This window comes from Ranitomeya variabilis, chromosome 2, assembly GCF_051348905.1.
Source record: "Ranitomeya variabilis isolate aRanVar5 chromosome 2, aRanVar5.hap1, whole genome shotgun sequence".
In the NCBI taxonomy this organism is placed as follows: Eukaryota; Metazoa; Chordata; class Amphibia; order Anura; family Dendrobatidae; genus Ranitomeya; species Ranitomeya variabilis.
Window position 1 is genome coordinate 80,044,184 of NC_135233.1, and position 11,713 is coordinate 80,055,896.

Here is an 11,713-nt window from a genome sequence, read left to right on the forward strand (position 1 = left end):
AGTAATTAATATAAAATCAACACTTTTAAATAGAAAAAAAAACCACACTCACACATTCAAACCACAAGCTGCAGACCGCTAGACTTTTAAAAAAAATACATCAGATTTAAAAAAAAAAAAAAAACATTTAAACCACATGCTGCACAGACCACTATACAGTCAATACATCAGAAAAAGGCAATTAACTAGTTAAAGCATGGACAAATGCACATGCAATCAACAAGACGCACACAAACATGCATGGTATGTGTCCACATTCCGGATCGCATCAGAATTTGGTCAGGATTTTCCATCAGTATTTGTAAGCCAAAACCAGGAGTGTAACAATTAGGGAAAGTATAATAGGAAAACAGGCACACTTTTGCTTTTATCACCCACTCCTGGTTTTGGCGTACAAATACTGATGGAAAATCCTGACCAAATCCTGATGCAATCCTGAACATGGACACATACCCTCCCACATGAACAGGCATAAGATTGACAAAGGCATAATAAGGTGCAGGCACATGATACAAAAGCACACAGCCGTCCAAAAATACACACATACACATGCACGCACATAGCTTTATGCAAATACACATATGTACAACAAAGGCAGAAAGGTGAACCCAATCAGAAGACGCATACACACACACACACACATACAAAAGGCTGACAATCCTTTGGCTGAAGCAGCAGGTCTTCACAGTGGCTGGCATCATGGTGGATCTGGACTCTAGCATGGCACTGGCTGGTGCAGGACGATGGCAGGCCTCAGGTTCTCTTCAGGTTTTAAGCTCTTGCTGTAGTCAGTACCTCATACACACAGAAATGCACAGGCACACAGATGCACACAAAAATTGCAATACTCACACTGGCTCTATGGTGGCTGGAGTCTTGTGGCTGGCTGCCTGGAGTCTTGAGCCGGCAGGCTGGCTGCAGTCTTGTGACAGGCTGGCTTCTTGTGGCAGGCTGGCTGGACTCTTGTGGCAGGCTGGCTGGGGTCTTGTGGCAGGCTGGCTGGGGTCTTGTGGCAGGCTGGCTGGGGTCTTGTGGCTGGCTGGGGTCTTGCTAGCAGTCTCTTCTCCTCTCTGTCTTCTTGCTGGCATATGTGGGGTTGAAGGCCCAGGCCAGGTTTATATAGATTTGGGGGTGTCTGGCAAATTGGCAACAAAATTCTGCTTCTGAGCATGCTCAGTGTAAAAAAAACGTATTGCAGCGCTGCATTGCGTCGTACGACGTGTCCCGACGCATCCGTCGCTCATAGGCTTCCATTGCAGCCAACGACGTATGCCGCAGGATGCGTCGCGACACGTTTTTTAGGCGGAGACAAAAAACGTTACAATCAACGTTTTTTTGAGACGACGTGTCGCCAAATTTCGACGCATACGTCGAAAAACGGACACGACGTATGCCAATCCGTCGCCAATACAAGTCTATGGGAAAAAAACGCATCCAGCAAAAACTTTTGCTGGATGCGTTTTTTCTGAAAAAAGACGTTTTGAGACGTAATGCAGTTAACGCTAGTGTGAAAGTAGCCTAAGTCTTTTGCTTGCAAAACTCAGAGGGTACACTGGCATCTAAAAGACATTGTGTGCAGAGACCCTAAATTCTAACGCATTTCATGATGCAATGACCAGACGGATCACTGGTCTATTGACCAGAACAAACAGCCTTAGAGCCACATATAAGGCTGTTAGTTTTGGGTCAGGAGACCCATGGTCTGTCAAGGTATTGCGGTCTGTACATAGACTGTGAAACCTAGGCACCTGACATTAGTCTAATGGTGTTGTCACTTTTACTGATAGAGGGGCAGGTAAAACCACATCGAAGTTGCTTCTTAAAAATAGGATTTGGTTGTGTGTTGACACAGCATTGTATCTTAATTAACCAGATGACTATTTTTAGCAAACCAAGAATAGACTTATCTGTATGCTGATTTTTTAATTTATGTGTTGGTCAAGAAAAGACTTGCTTGTGTAAGCCTGTAAGGTCGGGGACACACTTAACGTATAAAAAACGGTCCGTTTTTCACGGCCGAGAATCGCACAAATGTTTCAAAAACAGTGATCCGTGTGCAGTGCGAGGATGCGATTTCCTCGCATCAAATGATCCGTGTGACATCCGTGTGACATCCGTATGGCATCCGTATGCCGAGATTTTCTCGCAAGCTTGCAAAACCGACATCTAATGGATTTATGTGCTCAAATGTTCGGGAAAACATATATACAGCATATTATATATATATATATATATATATCATTGAGACACATATATATATATTCTGTATTTATATTTCATTCAGCGCGATATCTGTGAAAAGCCGGTAATTCAATTGCCGGCTTTGCATTTCTCCTTCACAAACCCGACAGGATATGAGACATGGTTTACATACAGTAAACCATCTCATATCCCCCTTTTTTTTGCATATTCCACACTACTAATGTTAGTAGTGTGTATGTGCAAAATTTGGCCGCTGTAGCTGCTCAAATAAAGGGTTAAATGGCGGAAAAAATTGGCGTGGGCTCCCGCGCAATTTTCTCCGCCAGAGTGGTAAAGCCAGTGTGACTGACGGCAGATATTAATAGCCAGGAGAGGGTCCACGGTTATTGGCCCCCCCGTGGCTAAAAACATCTGCCCCCAGCCACCCCAGAAAAGGCACATCTGGAAGATGCGCCTATTCTGGCACTTGGCCACTCTCTTCCCACTCCCTGTAGCGGTGGGCTATGGGGTAATGAAGGGTTAATGCCACCTTGCTATTGGAAGGTGACATTAAGCCAGATTAATAATGGAGAGGCGTCAATTATGTCACCTATCCATTATTAATCCAATTGTTTGAAAGGGTTAAAAAACACACACACACATGATTAAAAAGTATTTTAATGAAATAAACACAGCGGTTGTTTTAATATTTTATTGCTCTCTCATTCCATTTTCAGACCCTCGCTTGGCAAAACAATAAACACACAAGATACATACCCTCTCTGATGAACTGTCACGTCCCACGAAGTAATCCATCTGAAGGGGTTAACTAATATTACAGGCAGAGCTGCGATAAACCACTCGCTCGTGCCTGTAATCCCCGGGTGCTGAAAGGAAAGCAGAGTGATCTATACTTACATTCAGTTGCGGTGAGGCGCCCTCTGGTGGATGTCCTCATATGACCTGGAGTGTGGGAAAAAGTTCCCAGGCTGCAGTTCATGAGAACATCCAGCAGGGGCGCATCACCGCAACTGAACGTAAGTATAGATCACTGCTTTCCTTTCAGCACCCGGGGATTACAGGCACGAGCGAGTGGTTTATCGCAGCTCTGCCTGTAATATTAGTTAACCCCTTCAGATGGATTACTTCGTGGGACGTGACAGTTCATCAGAGAGGGTATGTATCTTGTGTGTTTATTGTTTTGCCAAGCGAGGGTCTGAAAATGGAATGAGAGAGCAATAAAATATTAAAACAACCGCTGTGTTTATTTCATTAAAATACTTTTTAATAATGTGTGTGTGTGTTTTTTAACCCTTTCCTACAATTGGATTAATAATGGATAGGTGACATAATTGACGCTTCTCCATTATTAATCTGGCTTAATGTCACCTTACAATAGCAAGGTGGCATTAACCCTTCATTACCCCATATCCCACCGCTACAGGGAGTGGGAAGAGAGTGGCCAAGTGCCAGAATAGGCGCATCTTCCAGATGTGCCTTTTCTGGGGTGGCTGGGGGCAGATGTTTGTAGCCACGGGGGGGCCAATAACCATGGACCCTCTCCTGGCTATTAATATCTGCCCTCAGTCACTGGCTTTACCATTCTGGCGGAGAAAATTGCGCGGGAGCCCACGCCAATTTTTTCCGCCATTTAACCCTTTATTTTAGCAGCTACAGTGCTGAAATTTTGCACATACACACTACTAACATTAGTAGTGTGGAATATGCAAAAAAAATGGGGATATGAGATGGTTTACTGTATGTAATCATGTCTCATATCCTGTCGGGTTTGTGAAGGAGAAATGCAAAGCCGGCAATTGAATTACCGACTTTTCACTAACACCGCTGCGTATTTCTCGCAATGCACACGCATGGTCCGTGTGGAATCCGATTTTTTCTCGCACCCATAGACTTTCATTGGCGAGTCTCGGCCGAGATACGCTGACAATCGCAGCCTGCTGCGAGTTCCCTCGGATCCGAAATACGGTGGAGAAAATATCGGATGATGGGAGCTGCACCATAGATTAACATTGGGCCGAGTGCTATGCGATTTTTTATCGCATAGCACTCGTCCGTATTACGGTCTAGTGTGACCCCGGCCTAATAGTGACAATTCATATAACATTGTGCTCTTATCGTTGATGACTAGTGATGTTTACTGATATGCTAATTTTGCATTGTGTAGGCCAGTTTGTTGACTTCGAAAACAGAGGACAAACTATGCAAATAGATCAATCTCCATTCTTCCCCTTTATGTAAAATACTGAATGAAGGACAGTTGTTAAGCATAAAAATAGATTACATGCCTCTGTATAGGAAGAGAGAGGGAGATTCTGTTTAGACATCCAAACATCCAGGGGACCCTAAAGGACTGCTGCCAATACATCATGGCTCCATCAAGAGGGACATGGATCTATTATTCTACAGGAAACAAGCTCGGTTGGAAGAATACATATCTGCTTTATCGACCATCACTGAACCATGGATACGTTCGGAGAAGCCAGGTTGTGACACAAACCGGCCTTGTACCTCATTGGACTGTCCTCTTCCTAAGCTTGTCGTTACAGTGTGTGTGTGTGTGTGTGTGTGCGTGCGCGTGTGTGTGTGTAAAAATACATATAGAGTGCTCTCAGTGGGAGAAACAAAATAGGAATCTTGTGGGTGCGATATATTTTAATGGCTAACAAAATATAGTGAATGATATTACAAAGCAAGCTTTCGAGACTACTTACGTCTCGTCATCAGGCTGATATAAAAAGATAAAACTTTCACACCACTTATCTAATTTTACCCAATTAAGGATTCTCTCTTTAAGCGTAGTGTTTTTTTATTTAAATGTCCATGTATCACACCATGCCTGTGCTCTTTACTGTATATAATTGGATTTCCTCAAATATCTTGTTATAATAGCCTGATGATGAGACATAAGCAGTCTCGAAAGCTTGCTTTGTAACATCATTCACTATATTATGTTAGCCATTAAAAGGTATCACACCCACAAGATTCCCATTTTGTTTCTCCCACTATATTTTTTTTCTACTGGCTAACAAGGTGTAGGTGTGTGTGTGTGTCACAGGTGGGGTACTTAACACTGGAAGATGAAGCCAGGTTGTGACCCTCCTGTCACTGGCCTTGTACCTCAAAGGACTGTCATCTTCCTACGCTTGTCTCTACCTCCTCTCTGTGTGTGTGCGTGCCACGGGTGGGGTAGTCGCCCTTCGGAGCTCTAAAGTAACAGCTGCCATTATCCCGGCAAGTCAGCGGAAGGTCGATTCTCTGTAATATGCACCATTTGGGATGTTTTGCTGGTACTGTTCAACTTGTTATCTGGCTGTTTTCTGGTTCAATAAAGCCTTGGCACACTGTTTTACCCTCACCCTGTGTTGTCTGAGTAGTGTTAGGCCCATATTAAAAGGAGAGCAGGTGTTCGGCGGGACGATCCCTGGTTCATGTGGTTTCAGCTAGAGGACTAGGGCATCCGCTGCCCCCCTTGTCTCCACAGGTTGTTAAGTGCAATGATTGGACTGCAGTTCTTTTTTATTTTTGAATAGATGGTCCGAACAACGAAAGCAATTGTTAGGCTATGTGCACACTTTGCGGATTTTGCTGCGGATCCGCAGCGGATTTGACCGCTGCGGATCCGCAGCAGTTTCCCATGAGTTTACAGTACAATGTAAACCTATGGGAAACAAAAAACGCTGTGCACATGCTGCGGAAAAAAACGCGCGGAAACGCTGCGGATTGCATTCCGCAGCATGTCACTGCTTTTCTGCAGATTTTCTCCTGCTCCAATAGGAAACTGCAGATGAAAATCCGCAGAAGAAACCGCAGTAAAAAACGCGATAAATCCGCAGTAAAAACCGCAACGGGTTTTCACTGCGGATTTTGGAATTCCGCTGCGGAAAAATCCGCAGTGGAATCCGCAAAGTGTGCACATAGCCTCACCATCCACCTCTCGTGTCTCCCTTTTTCCTATAGATTGTAAGCTTGCGAGCAGGGCCCTAATTCCTCTTGGTATCTATTTTGAACTGTGATTTCTGTTATGCTGTAATGTCTATTGTCTGTACAAGTCCCCTCTATAATTTGTAAAGCTCTGCGGAATATGTCAGCGCTATATAAATAAAATTATTATTATCATCATTATTATTATTAACCCCTTCCCGCTGCCAATTTGGTCATGGGAGGGCTTATTTTTTGCGGGATGAGTTGTACTTTTGAACGACACCATTGGTTTTACCATGTCTTGTACTAGAAAACGGGAAAAACATTCCAAGTGCGGGTAAATTGCAAAAAAAAGTGCAATTCCACACTTGTTTTTTGATTGGCTTTTTTGCTAGCTTCACTAAATGCTAAAACTAACCTGCCGCTCTGATTCTCCAGGTCATTACGAGTTCATAGACACCTAACATGTCTAAGTTATTTTTATCTAAGTGGTGAAAAAAATTTCAAAACTTTGCTTACAAAAAAAAAAAAAAAGCACCATTTTCCGATACCCATAGCGTCTCCATTTTTCATGATCTGGGGTCGGGTGAGGGCTTATTTTTTGCGTGCCGAGCTGACGTTTTTAATGTTACCACGTTTGTGCAGATACGTTCGTCCGATCGCCCGTTATTACATTTTAATGCAATGTCACGACGACCAAAAAAACGTAATTCTGGTGTTTCTAATTTTTTTCTCGCTACACTGCTTAGCGATCAGGTTAATACTTTATTTTTTTTTTTTATTGATAGATCGGGCGATTCTGAACGCGGAGATACCAAATAGTGTAGGTTTGATTTTTTTTTTAAATTGTTTTATTTTGGATGGGGCGAAAGGGGGGTGATTTAAATTTATATATATATTTTTTTTTTTTATATTTTTAAAAATATTTTTTTTTTACTTTTGCCATGCTTCAATAGCCTCAGTGGGAGGCTAGAAGCTGGCACCACTCGATTGGCTCTGCTACATAGCAGCGATCATCAGATCGCTGCTATGTAGCTGAAATGCAGGCTTGCTATGAGCGCCGACCACAGGGTGGCGCTCACAGCAGGCCGGCATCAGTAACCATAGAGGTCTCAAGGACCTCTATGGTTACAATGGAGAAGCATCGCTGACCCCCGATCATGTGATGGGGTCGGTGATGCGCTCATTTCCAGCCGTGCAGCCGGAAGTGCCGGTTAAATGCCGCTGTCAGCGTTTGACAGCGGCATTTAACAGGTTAATAGCGGCAGGTGAATCGCGATTTCACCTGCCGCTATTGTGCGCACATGTCAGCTGTTCAAAACAGCTGACATGTCGCGGCTTTGATGTGGGCTCACCGCCGGAGCCCACATCAAAGCAGGGGACCCGACATGCGCCGTACTAGTACAGCGCATGTCGGGAAGGGGTTAAAACACTAGTGGTCTAGTGAACGTGCTCAGATAAGGTGTTATCTGAGCATGCTTGGGAACTGAGTGTCTTTGGCGTGCTCGAAAAATATGTTTGCATCCCTGCGGCTGCATGTCTCGCTGCAGTTAACACAGCCACACCTAATAAACAGGCAATCCCTGCATGTGTTGGGGCTGTCTAACATCAGCGAGACATGCAGCCATAGAGAATCGAAGGTATTTTTCTAGCACGCCGAAGAGAGCACCTTATCCGAGCACATTCGCTCATCACTAATGACTACACAAAAGACCGAAGTTGCAAAACAACCACTTACGAAACTGAAGGGAAAATTTGCGATCAGTATGACGTAGAAGCTGCGCGTTCACACTGTGCTAAACATCAATGAAATGTGATCGAGCACCGAAGTGTCCGGTTAGTGAAATCTCAGCTCGTCTTCCAGTCTGCAAATACTTTATATCCAACTCAACCGAGGCAGCGCAGAGGAATACTGCATGGGTTAAGGTAAGGCCGCGTTCACACAGACTTTTTTTGAGGTGAGACTCCGAAGATTTTTTTTTTTTTTTAAATGGAATCCGCCTGAGGAAACGCTTTTTTTTTTTCCCCAGTAGGTTTTTTTCGCAGCCTGTATATTGGACAGTGCCTAGTTTGGAGCAAATTCAATCAGGATGACATGCACTTTTTTTTTTAAACCTCTTCAGGAGGCAAAAAAACACTCAAACTACTCATATGAACAGTCAAATGGATCACTCATAGAAATGAACAGGAGGAATTTTGAGGAGGGTTTTTGAGCCGATCCGCTCCAGAAATCTGTGTGTGAACGCGGCCAAAGAAGAAATTGAAAAATGTAATATTTTGATTATAATATATAATAAACTAAGGAGCAACATACGGGAACAATGTCGTCGTCCTCGCCGGTTTCCACGCGGTTCTTACCTGCGGTTCATAGGACGCACTCGCACTGCCACCTTGACGGACGCCATGTTTCATGCCTGTGACGTGCCGGGCTCACTGATGAGCACCACAAGCCCCAGCAAAGTTCAGTTCAGGACACAGGAGCCCCCTACAAGTAGGTCAGGGTGACTGGCATGTAGCAGGGGGAGGGCACAGAGCACTTATCAGCCCCAGTAATAAGCTGGCACTGCTGGAGCCTGCTGGGCAGAGTGGGCACAGTGGTGAGTGGCCCCTGTTGCACTCTCAGCATGCTTCACTGTTGCCACATTGCTTTGTTTTCCCAGGCTATGCGCAGCTGCTGCACTGAAGCCCCCACAGCCTATATTTGGGCTCCCCGGCTGTCAGACAGGGCTGACACTGACAGGCTGCACGGAAAGGCACCGAGCAGAGCAGCAGCAAAGGGGCGACGGCTCCTCCCCCCCAATAACTCACTCTCATGACGTCACCACATGGGACTGATAAGTCACGTGACGCCGCATGCAGTGCTTTGTGGGAAGTGTAGTTTTACTTCCATAGAAACTTTAGCACCGGACGAACCTCTGGACCACAAGGTCCAGCATTCAACGCAGGGTCATAGTGACAGGCAAAAACGGATACTAGCATTCATGCGCTAGAGAGACATGCTCTAAGCGCGGAGGTGTGAGGCTGTGGTGGGTCACTGTCACTGGGAAAACGTATAGAGAGAAGGCAACTAGTGATGTGAGGGGCACTCGGTGTCCGCCGCCTCAGTGACCCACAGCACACGGGAACCCACAGCTCGGCGTCTCCACCGCACGGACAAATGATATATAATTAATGATACGACATTCCCGCCATTCTGTGCATGCAGAAGTCGGTGTATTACATTACAGCCCGTGGCAACCAATCACATCCCACCTCACCTCAGAGGGCTGTAAAATAACCGGGAACTTTATCGGTTGCTATGGGCAACAGCCTCTGAGCCGCTGTAAACAATGGCGCGTGTGCGACTACCTCAGGCGGCTGGGGCGTCTATCAGATCGCGCGCCCGTAGTCTGGATATACTTAGCGGTCCCAGAAGCGCCTGTTACATGTTAAAGCAGGTGCTGTAGATACGCCATGATCGGCTGGGGGCAGACAACCCCTTTAATTCGAGGGCACTGTACATAATAGAGGAGCATATGGAAGGCTGGGGCAGACAACCCCTTTAATTTGAGGGCACTGTACATAATAGAGGGGCATATGGACGGCTGGGGCAGACAACCCCTTTAATTCGAGGGCACTGTACATAATAGAGGAGCATATGGACGGCTGGGGCAGACAACCCCTTTAATTCGAGGGCACTGTACATAATAGAGGGGCATATGGACGGCTGGGGCAGACAACCCCTTTAATTCGAGGGCACTGTACATAATAGAGGTGCTTATGGGGTATAAAGCGAACTCGCCAAATCTCCGAGACATTCCCAAGTAATGGAGAGTTCCCAGACTCACAGAAAGTTGCCAAATACCTAGGCACCTCAGAAAGCAGCACGGCCCCCTATCCTTATCATCGGGGGAAGACTGAGCTCCGGCATCCAGGGGCAAAATGTGGCGTGGTATTCTGAGAAGACATGCACATAAAATTCTTTTTTTTTACTGCAGCTCATAAATTACCTCTATGAATTGTAGAGGAGATATTATATTACATGGTGGCCAGAGAGGAGGCTGCTGTTACAAAGCAGCTCTCTTGTGGGACATGCAGCTTCATATATGGGTTAGCCACTGATTCCACCCATGTCATCTACTGTACATTGTCGTGGAAATTCAGAGCCGACATTTCAACTAAATTTACAGAAACAAGCAATGTTTTAATCCAGAATAGGGTGTCTTTATAGAGTAAACCATAATAACTAATCATCCTAAAATGCGCCAGTATGCTAGTGCAGTTTGTGCCAAAGAAACTGCCTTTTATTTCTTGCAACATATTTAGGCTGGGTTCACATGGACATTTTTGGGGGGTGAATCTGAATCTCATTTCTATGGGAAATGGAAATTTTTTGGAGAATTTTATTTTATTTTTTCATGAAAAGGTTGTGAAGAATGGTTGAAAAAAGAAAGTGCATGTCACTTGTTTGAAGTGGATTCATATGGAATCCTTTCCAAACTTGACTCTGTCAAATCAAAGAGCTGCTAAAAAAACTCTTCAAGAAAACAAAAACTCCCTAAAAAAGTTTTACTTATTCTAAAGAAGGCAATGGTTTCAGTAGCTACAATATCATGAGCGACTCACATTGATGTACATAGATGATTGACAAGGCATGAACAAGATCCTCATAAACATGAGTGACGGTGACCGTAAAGAGTGGTTCCACTTGTAAATATTCTGCAGAATAGGAGGAATAGAATTAAGCAATAGCAAGTGATAAAAAGACGGGTATACTAATAGATCACAGACTGCACATGAGTCAACAGTGTGATGCCGCAGCAAAAAAAGGCAAACGCAGTTTAGGATGTATTAAGAGAAGCATAGAGTCTAGATCACGTGAAGTAATAATTTCCCTCTACTCCTCCTTCATCAGACCTCGTCTTTATTGCTGTGTCCAGTTCTGTGCACCTCATTTTAAAAAAGACATAAAAAACTGGAGCAAGTTCAGAGAAGAGCTACAGGATGTTACTAAAAGTACCGTATTTTCCGGCGTATAAGACGACTGGGCGTATAAGACGACCCCCCAACTTTACCAGTTAAAAAATAAAATCTTCTTAAAAGTCGGGGGTCTTCTTATACACCGTATGTCGTCTTATAGGGCCGGTGAATATGTGCCTTTTGGGGGGGGGGAGTGATCCTGATGACGACGAGGGGGCGTCTCACAGGAAAGTGAGTATCCCCCATTACCTTATCATAGCGCTGCAGCGTGGGGTCTCTGTGCTGGGAGCGGCGGCTGCTGTGCTGTGGTGCGGCGGCTCCTCTTCTGCAGTGTGGGGCCTCTGTGCTGTGGGGTGGCGGCGGCGGCGTATCTTTATGCAGTCGGGGCTCCTCCGGCATCTCATTAAAGCCTGGAGGCCCCGCCGGCTACTCCATCGGTACAATGCGGTGGCCTCCGGGAAAATGGCCGCTGCTCAGATTCAGATCTCGTCCCGAGATCTCGGGAGACTAGATCTGAATCTGAGCAGCGGCCATTTTCCCGGAGGCAGCTCAATAGGTGCGATGCGGTGGCCTCCGGCAAAATGGCCGCTGGGGGCTGCGCATGCTCAGATTCAGATCTCGTCCCGAAATC

The 11,713-nt window shown here is 45.3% G+C and overlaps 1 protein-coding gene across 3 annotated transcripts in view; it reads right to left on the reverse strand.

Annotated features, from left to right (window-relative positions):
- LOC143804469 (serine palmitoyltransferase 3-like) overlaps positions 1 to 8,931 on the reverse strand; it is a 50,197-nt gene extending 41,266 nt beyond the window's left edge. For all 3 annotated transcript variants that reach the window (XM_077282588.1, XM_077282587.1, XM_077282586.1), the window contains exon 1: positions 8,482 to 8,931. The gene's annotated coding sequence lies outside the window, so the exon portion shown is untranslated. The remainder of the gene's footprint in view (positions 1 to 8,481) is intronic.
- Between the last annotated feature and the right edge of the window lie 2,782 nt (positions 8,932 to 11,713).